Raw genomic sequence first — 9757 nt, 5'->3', positions numbered from 1 at the left:
TATATGGTTGGGAATAGAGCAATTAGCGTGAGTGTCAGCCCCTACCGTTTTGTCTCCTTTCCCCTTATTTGTACCTGTGTTCTACAGTGAGAATAGGGTGACATCTCCAGAATATAAGGATAGGGACAAAGAGCAGAGTGACAACAATTGTCACACGACAAAGTGATAGTTTCTTCTAGCCCTCTGTTGAGCTCTATGACCTGCAAATGATATTTTTCAGGGGCTATATTTCAATAGGGATTTTTAAAGTGATAGCGTGATGTCGGAGAGCTAAAGCTAGAGATAAAAACTCACCCAAACTTTTTGAAAGCCTGGAGCTGGCTGTGCCCAGGGGTCTGCCCTGACACAAAATGTTCACAGTGCTCAAGCATGCTCAGCACAACTTGCTTGCAGCTGTTGTGCTGCCCTGCACCACAACCAGAGTCACTGTGGGATATTTTCACTCTCATCTGAACTGTTAGAAGCTAAAAAACTCAGAAGAAAGGGAAAGGTGGGTGCACATCTCCTTCCCCCTCTCTGTTTAATTTTCACTTACTCTGTTGGTTGATTGTGACTTTTTGGTTGTGTAAGGCTGTCACGTCACGTTGGACTTAGCATCTGAAAGCCAAAAATACTCGAGGGGCTGGAGGATCATGTGGCTATTCTTCCAGCCAAGTTTCCTTCAGATCTTTAAGCAGCTGCTTCAGAAATGCATTCTTGCTGCAGACCTTCTGGAGACTTGAAGGGATTCACATAAGGGCTCACTAATGACTCTTCTGTGCAGTGAACTTTGTGCCCAGGAATGCACTGTCTTCCATGAGTGCCAAAACACAGTCGCTCACTGGGGGCGGTTTGCTTAAGATAATATGAACAGAGAGGCCACCCTTGTTCCCCTTTCAGGGAAACACACTCGGGTGTACTCTGACACATAGGCTGAAGATGTTGATGAACAAAGACTGTTACTGTTATTACTGTAATGTACTTTCTCGAAGGATCAAAATAATTACAGCTTTGCCAAATGAAACCTGATGGACTAATGTTATTTAGCTGACAATGCTCACCTTAGCTCTGAGACAAGCTTAAATGCATAGTAAAGCAGGGAACAGAAAATTCCATCTTGTCTCCAGCAGATGCTAGGCTGTGGCTTTGCCCCTTCAGATGCTTAAAGCAATCCCCAGTTGCTAGAACACTTAAGTTGCTTGAACACTTTAGAGATTTTGTTGCTCTTCCCATTTACTGTGGTATGAAAGTTCTGTTTCTGTGCTATATTTTAAATATCTTCTTCCCAGGGACACCTGAATACAATAATTCACAATTCACCCAAGTAAAATAATCCCATTCCCACCAGCGTGAGAAGAGCGTTGGCCATGTGTGAGGGAGGAGGAAAACACCGTGGTCTGCAGAGAGCAGTCTGATAAAATAGAAATGCACCAGTGTCAGCATTGCTGCTCATAGACCTCCACTTCTGATGTGGGTTGGGGCTGGTCTAGCGTCCTTCCCTTTCCACGTTTCCTCTGCTTGTGCTGCCAACTTGACAACACAAAGGGTGCAATTTCTTTGTGTAATTTTGACCTTCTGGCCCTGAGATTGCATCACTTAGGTTTCCCCTTGGAGTCATGAACTTGGACAACTTCTTTTTATAACCAAACCTCTCCTGCAAGCTAAGCATTTCAAGCCTCTGCTTTACCTCTTTGAAAAGGTGTGATCCAAAGCTGAGTGAAGTCAATGGAAGGACTCTCACTAGCCTCAGTGTATTTTGGATAAAGCCCTAAAGAGCAGCTCACATTCCATACATTTTAGCTTGGATTTGGATTTTCATAAGCTTTAACACTCCAGAAAGCTGCCAGCTTCACAAATCTACATCCCATAGTATGTGTTTTCAGCTTCTTGGTTTTGTAAGAATGCTTTAAAGCTGAGAGAACAGTTAATTTGTCAGGACTATGATATGAACCAGTGAACTCAACAGCACAGAAACACCAGTTTTCACTGAAGATACTGTGTGTACTTCTAGTGCATGAACATTTGCACATAAGAAATATGAATGTACATAATAGCAGGCTCTTTTGCAATGAAGGAGGTAAAAAGATATGTACAGCAGGAGGGTGCTAATGGTGCACCCAAATCCAGAAAAAAAAGTTCTGAATGTATCTGCTTTCATTTTCACTCTTGCTTACTCAATGTAGGCTCAGTCTGTTTTTAATTCATATCCCAGAGCAGGTTATTAGAATAGCACTGAAATTTCTAATCCAAACTGAGACTTATTAGCCCAGTCAGTTCTGACCCTGTCCCAGCTAAAATCAAAGCAAAACTTTGATAGGAACAGAACCAAATCCCTTTGGCTGTCTGGAAAGAAGAAATACTAATGATGCCTGAAATCAGTACAGCTACATCCATTTACAGGGTCCCTGTCTGGCTCCTGGAATGCTTTGCTATTTGCCATGACTGTCTCAGAAGAGTAACATTTTTGCATTCATAGCAAAAATAAATGTAAAACAGGGAATAGTTTTGTCCTGTGGTGATGATTAACTTCTGAATATAACCATGAAACTGTTTAGTACAGGAAGGAAACAGTTCTTTTAATAAATAAAAAAATATTTTTAAAAAGTAAACAAAAACTTTTTTTGCAACTTTTTTGAGCATTGAATATGGAAATGAATCTATACAAAATACTTCACTGCAGGTAAAAATAACATGATTTGTTTACACTGGCCATAATACATCCAAGATAATTAAACCAAAGAGGGGACATTATGGGAGCTAGTTAAGTAAAAACTCCAGTCATATTTTCAGGCTATGAAAATTTTGCATTCATTTTCGAAAGTATAATTATATAGTCAAAAGTAGTATGCTGCTTTGTTTACCACTTGAAGTAGTTGCTGCACCAATGGGAATTTCACAAACCCAACTCCAGTCTGATAATACTAGGGCAAAGAGACCAGCTGAGAACTTCAAGTCTATCTCACTGTTACCTTCATTTGCACTTGGGTCTCCAGGAAAATGATTTATTTTGCTTTGCTGCATGTTAACAATAAAGGAGAAACCAGCAATATCGTGAACTCTGCTCTTCTGCACCTGTTGGTATTATCTTTTTTCCATGGTACAGCTGCCAAGGCATATGGAGGCTCTAGTTCCTTTGTGCAAAGAGATTCCTTATCATCATCTTTTCCAAGAAGTAAATTTAGGCTAACAGCAGACAGGAGAAATGTGACACGAGCTTTCGCTTATTGTGTATCAGTGTTCTGGCTGCACCTGCAGTTTATCAAGTTAAACATAAGAACGATTGACACTGTGGGAATAACAATCATCTAGACATGTCATTCAGGAGGCAATAATGCATTTTTTTCCTGCACTTTGTTTTAAGGAACTTGGTGTTCAGCTTGAAAGTCTGTAGAATAATTTGTTAGAGATCTGTAACATTTGTTAGTAGAATGTGGGCATAAAACCAATAAAAACCCCAACCCTTGATATAGGTACTCTTTTTTCACTTGACTCCCTGATTTATTTATTTATTTCTGAAAAAAAAAGCTGAAACTAACCAGGCTTATTTTAATGATTTAAAAATAGTGTCACCTAATCAACCCCTTCCTACTGTCTCGCTCATTACTAAAAAGGAAGCTATAAAAACCTTCATTTGCACCCAATAACAGGATAGAGCACTGCTATATAGTTAGTCTGATGTGTCTGAAGGATAAAGAACCTGAAGTAAAGTAACATCACCAGTCTGTAATAATCAATAAAAATCTGTTGGAAAAAATTTCAGATTTCAGATTAGTCCTTCCTCGAAGCCTTTCCTGTCTGCCTTATCTTCGAGCTGTGCTGTGTTTGCTTATGGCAGCTGGAAAGACTGTAGACCCTTACAGAGGCTGCTGGGCTGGGTGTTTTTTGCCCTTCCCTGCCTCGAGACCTCTGCAGTTACCCACAGAAGCTCTTCAGCGTGAGCCGAGAAACTGAGATCTCATTGTCTTCCCATGATCATGTAAGGAAAGGTTGTGAAGTGCAAAAGACAAGTATCAAGCTCTCAGAAGTCCTCTGGCAGAGCTATAGTGCTAAAATTTTACTCATTGATGTGAATAATTTCATGTTCTTGCACAGAAGTGCCAAGAAAGGCCCTGGTCACCTCAACAAGCTATTTATCTTTCCTGAGACAAGGTATTTGCTGCTGATCTCATTTTTAAGAGAATACAGAAACATTAACTTTATGTCATAAAAAGCAACTCTCAAGGCTTAAGGAGAGAAGAAAACCGTCTCTGGGTTTATACTTTGATCATGACAGAAAGGAGACTTTTTCCTTTCAGATCTACCTGATTTCTCAGCATCTTTTAATCAGAGTAAGCTGCACATGCTGAAGGGTCTCTAGCTATATTTTGCAAGTGTCTTCTAGGGTTTCCTTCTTTTTTTTCAAAGCAAGACCTAAATCCAAAAGAGTCTTTCAAAGTTGCACCATCCTCCTTCTGCTACAGCCTACTTCTAACACAGGCCCCTGAATCTCCAGGCTTACAAATGTAGATAGTATTTAGCTGCTTTTCTCTCCTGTTTGTCTAAGTTGTGGGCACTGTTTTGGTTCCAGTGAAGGTGCCTCACAGGTCCTGTGTGCGGATCATGCAACTATCACACTTGAATAGTGTTGGCAGAATAAGTTGTTCAGCGGCTTGTTGTGTTAACATTGATGTTCACCCTCCCTCCTCCTTTACTTGCTCAGCTTACCAGCAAGAAATCTACTTCAGTGACAGCATTCAGCAAGACAGCATTCAGTAAGGCTTCAAAGGTCCAAGCCTCTGAGCTGGTCCCAGTAACTGTATAGCATTACTTGGTGCTACAGGTTTCATGTTCCCAGTTGACCATAAATGTGATCAGGAGGCTGCAGCACCCTGCCTATGAAGACAGGCTGAGAGAGCTGGGGTTGTTCAGCCTGGGGAAGAGAAGGGTCTGAGGAAACCTTACAGCACCTTCCAGTACCTAAAGGAGCTACAAGAGAGCTGGAGAGGGACTTTCGTACACAGGCATGCAGTGATAGGACAAGCTTTAAGCTGAGAGTAGTTTAGATTAGATATAAGGAAGAAATTCTTTACTGCGAGGATGGTGAAGCCCTGGAATAGGTTGCCACAAGAAGTTGTGGATGCACCATCCTTGGAAGTGTTCAAGGCTAGGTTGGATAGGGCTTTGAACAGCGTGGTCTTCTGGAAGGTGTCCCTGCCAATGGCAGGGAGGTGGGTTGGATCTAGATGGTCTTTAAGGTCCCTTCCAACCCAAACCGTTCTTTGATTCTATCTATGAAATTCTTAAGGTCCAGCTGGCCTGACTGCTGTAGTCTGTGAGTGAACCACTGCTGTCACTTCCTTATAAGATACTGACAAACCACCTCCTACCACACCTGCACACGAATGGACACCCCGTCAAACCAATCCCACATCTGCAGAAACAGCTGCTGCTGAGTAATTACAGATGTTTTATCCACGGACAATTAGGCAAATGCTGCAGCTCCCCCTGGGCCCCTCCTCTGGCTTTAAAAATGGGACTCGCTAGTTAAGGAGGTTTTTTTTCCAGGGAAAACTCGTTCCTGGCCGGCGGTCAGGCAGCTGACAGGCAGGCAACCTGTGCCCGTGTATGGCCTGCAGGGGGGTTTCTCCACAACGTTACTTTTTTTTCCTTTTTTCTATTTTTTTCCCCCCTTGTGGCCTTGCACATTGTGTCCCCTCTTAATCTGTTTGAATCATGTCTGTACAATAAACCCCTGAACTCCCTCCATGCACCCTGTTACCAGCCAAGCCCAAAGCCCTCAGCTTTCCTCAGCACCCCTCTGGTGCAGACCTCCCACTTACTCATTCTGACTCTCCATCACAATTTGCGCATTCCCTTTCCCACCCAGGACTTTCTACCCCAGCCACCACCTCACTGCAGTGAGGGACCTCCATCCTGCAAGGCCTCCGTTCCTGTATCTCCTCTGAGTTCTGTGGAAGTCTAGTGAAAGCCAGTTCCCAGGAGGCAAGGCCATGTCTCCAGGCACAGCAGCTGCTGGATTGCAGCATCATCAGCTGAGTGTAGAGGAGATTGGGAACTTCACCATTTACAGGGGCCAGGTTTTGACTCTGAGTGCAGGAAGTTTTCTCCTGTGTCTTGTTATGCTCAGAGTCCTCAGGTGAAACTGTGGTGTTGTATCCCCATAGCCCTGTTGAGCTCTGTGAGCAGAAAGAGAGGCAAGCAGCCCAGACACTAGCAAAGTCAAGGTCTTTTGTTTGTATCAGGGGCTGCTGCCTTAACACAGTGGTAAGGTCTGAGCTTCTGGCTTTGAGCATCAGGATCAAAGCAGTAGGGTCTGAACAACAAGATCTGAACAGCAAGGTGTCAGAATTCTTGCTGAGTTGGGAAGTCCGCAAGAGCCTTGTTCCAGCGCAGGCTGCCTCCCAGCTGCAGGAAGGCAATAAAGTGCAACAAAGACCATCTTGCCTCAAGATTTAGGGTCTTAAATTCCTGCAAGGTGCTGTAGCTGGATCCTTTTCTCACTTTCCTGTCACTGGGTATCTGTCGACAGGTCTCGGTCCTGGGGGGGAAGAATGACACACAACACACACAAGGGTAACGAGGCAGAGAGATGCCTGCCCGCTACGCTGAGCAGGCAGCTTTTTATTAGGTGCCAAGTTCCCCTTTTCACATACATACATACATACTATAAACATTTTCCTGCAAAACACCCAGGAATGCAACACCTGCAGTTTGTTAAAACAGCTTGACCTTGTACTGTCCAGCTCTCAGGGCTGTTTCCATGGGAATATGCAGTTATCTCCACCTTTCTCAGGGGAACGGTCTTACTCCCCTCAATGCCTTGAGCTCTTCTACTTCCAGGGGGCCCAGAGATTCCATGGACCTGCCTTTTCCCCCACACTTTCCCAGATGCATGAATGTCAGTGTCAGATCAACAGCTTAAAATGTGAGGCCATAGAAGATGGCTCCATGCTGCCCCACATCCAGCAGGTCTGGCTCTGTAGTACATGGATTAGGAAAATGCTCTCAGGCAAACACCCACCTAAGGAACCCTTGCCAAGGAAATGCAGCAACTTGCTGAAAGCTGTTAAGTTCTTCCAGTTTGTAATTGTGGTATTTTAAACACTTTACAATGAGATGAGAGAGCATATAAGGTATCTGGACTTATTTGGTGTGCCTAGGAGCCACCATCTGGGAACAGCTCTTTTGGGGACAATTTGAAGCAATTTCTTCTTGAGCAGACCAATGGAGACAAAGCTTCTTGTAGCCCATCACTCTATTTCCACCTAGTAAATAGCCTTCCCCACAACTCTGGGCCAAGAATTAATGGGGAACTTAAGTGAGGAGTCCTAATCATCTTAGACATGAGCTTCGGGTAGTCGTATTTGTATATTTGGTGTATAATGATAAAGGTCTATCGCTATCATTCCTTTTGCCACTGATGGATGGCAAGAAAAGACAATCCCAAAAACCATGGAAGTGTCAGAAGTGCTAACCTGCTATGGCCTGTCCTGCAGCCCCACTCTGTACACCGTATTCTGTTGCCTTCCCAGGTGGTCATGCAAGAGGGCTGCTCTGTGCAGCATTATTATGTGCAATCCCTAATGTTACCTTATGGGATAATGGGGATCATATGTGTAGGATAGGCAGGGCTTTTTGTAAAACAGCATTACTGGAAGGTACTGTGAAATCCTGGATATCAAAGGGATTTATGTGGCCAAACCAGTCTTGCTGCCTTCCTACAGTTAGAAACACTTCCAATTTATAAGAGAAAATACACCAATTGAGAAATACAAAGAATTCTTTTTTGCATGTTGTAACATTAGACACTTCAGTACCCTTCCTTTACTCAAAATAAATAAATATGAATAAGTGTGTTTTGGCAGTGGTAGTGTGTGTGTGTGTGTGTGTGTGTGTGTGTGTGTGTGATTTTAGATTGTGACTCTAGGGCTAGGTTTTCAGCTGATTTTTCATCTACCCATCCCCAGGCTGGCAGGGTCAGGGATACAGGTGTCAATGGCCATGCAAGGACAAGCCTGTGATGGAGGATTTCTGAGCTGTGGTACTGAAGTCTTGCTCTCTTTCTCCAGGCCTCAGGTTAAGAATAACAACTCACCTCTGTGCTGCTGTGACCAATTGCAGGTGTCTTTGCCACGGGAAGCCAGTATGTCATCAACTGTCTGACTTGTGAAAAAGATGTTGGGAGATGCATACCTGGAGGGAGATGTATATATAGGATATATGCATCCCTTCTCAGCTAGTAGTTTTTAGAATTTGAGTTTATGCCTCATAATGGGAAGGTGACTTAGTGCAGAGGAAATATTTTTTTTTCCAGTCTTGGTAGGAGAAGGGCTTTACTAAATAAAAAGATGGGCAAGACAGGAAACATGTTATTCCTGGGCATTACCTGGAGCAGATGTGATATCTCATAGCCTCATGGACCCTAAGATTCAATTCTCCTTAATTTTTGATTGCAAAAATGCTATGCTGTGCTTATTCATACCCTGGAAAATAATGTTTTAAATGATGATATATTACCAGATACATAGTTCACCTGCAGCATTTTGTTTTGCAACCAAAAAGCAGGTAGCATACAGCCTCTTTAATAAAATAACATACCCTGCTGATCTTATTTGCACCTAAAAAGTTGAAGGAAAAGTTACTTCTCCATGAATACTTTTAAAGTGGATGCTCAACTTGGGTTGGGATGAAAGGGATGACAAAGATGGTTTAAATACTGTATTAGCCCTTTTATTTGTTTTATTTATTTATTAGCCCTGTATTATACCAACACAAGATGGATGGTTGCTGGATCAATATGTAGTTGTGGCTAAAAACCCCTTGCTGATGCATAGCTCCAGAATGTACCCAAAATGAACTTTTCCTGGCTAAAACCTCTCTGTACTTTCCCATGATAATATCTCACCTATGTCTAATTGCTGATGCAGGCATTGGAAGATGAGAAAAAGAAAGAAGAAATAACAGTGAAGTTTTGTAGCTACAAACAAATTTGATCATTTGAGAATTTCTTGAATGGTAAATGCACTGATGTCTTAGAAGCTAGGATACCATGGAGATAGTTGCCTTAGCAATGTTTTAGCCATGTAGATAATCACAATCAAACCTGTCTCTTGTGGCAAAATGATGCTGCATTATTTTATCCTTTTGCAAAGCTTTTGTGAATGTGCAGTAATGCAGTTTATGAGTTTTTATCTAGGTATAAGATTTTCTCTCAAGTTTCTTTTCTTTGTCATTATTTATTTTTTCAGTGATGTTAATTCTGAAAATAAATGTCTTTCATGCTAAGGCTTTGTACATATGACAACCTGACTGATTTAGTCCCTGTTCACCTCAAGATAAAAAAAATCCCACTTATGGGGTGGGAAACAATCAATTTTAAAGGTTGTGTTCAAGTTTTCATCTTTTAAAAACTAGTACAGCCTGAGTTGCTGTAGGTTTAATGTTTCCACAGCATGACATAATTTAAAAAAAATCTGTGTATTTTCACAGCAGGCACTCAGACAAACCAAATGTTATGAAAAAAATGGAATAAGTAGGCAGATATCTCTATTATGATTTACAGAGTATCTTAATAAAACCAATATGTAAATATATAAAGTGATATTGAAGACAAAACCAATTATCTCTTCTACTTGGAGTTGGAAGAAGTATTTGCATTTCAGAGTTATTTATTAGGAAGAAAGGCAGTTTGCAATTTTAGAACAGGCAAAACTGCTACCTGGTAGGGCAGCAGGCTACCAGAGATGCTGAGAAAGTGTTGGTGAGGCAGTGGTGGTCT

Source organism: Manacus vitellinus, unplaced genomic scaffold (assembly GCF_001715985.3).
Source record: "Manacus vitellinus isolate BGI_N305 unplaced genomic scaffold, ASM171598v3 scaffold_7_pilon, whole genome shotgun sequence".
NCBI lineage: Eukaryota > Metazoa > Chordata > Aves > Passeriformes > Pipridae > Manacus > Manacus vitellinus.
Note: the sequence above shows the minus strand (reverse complement) of the source record.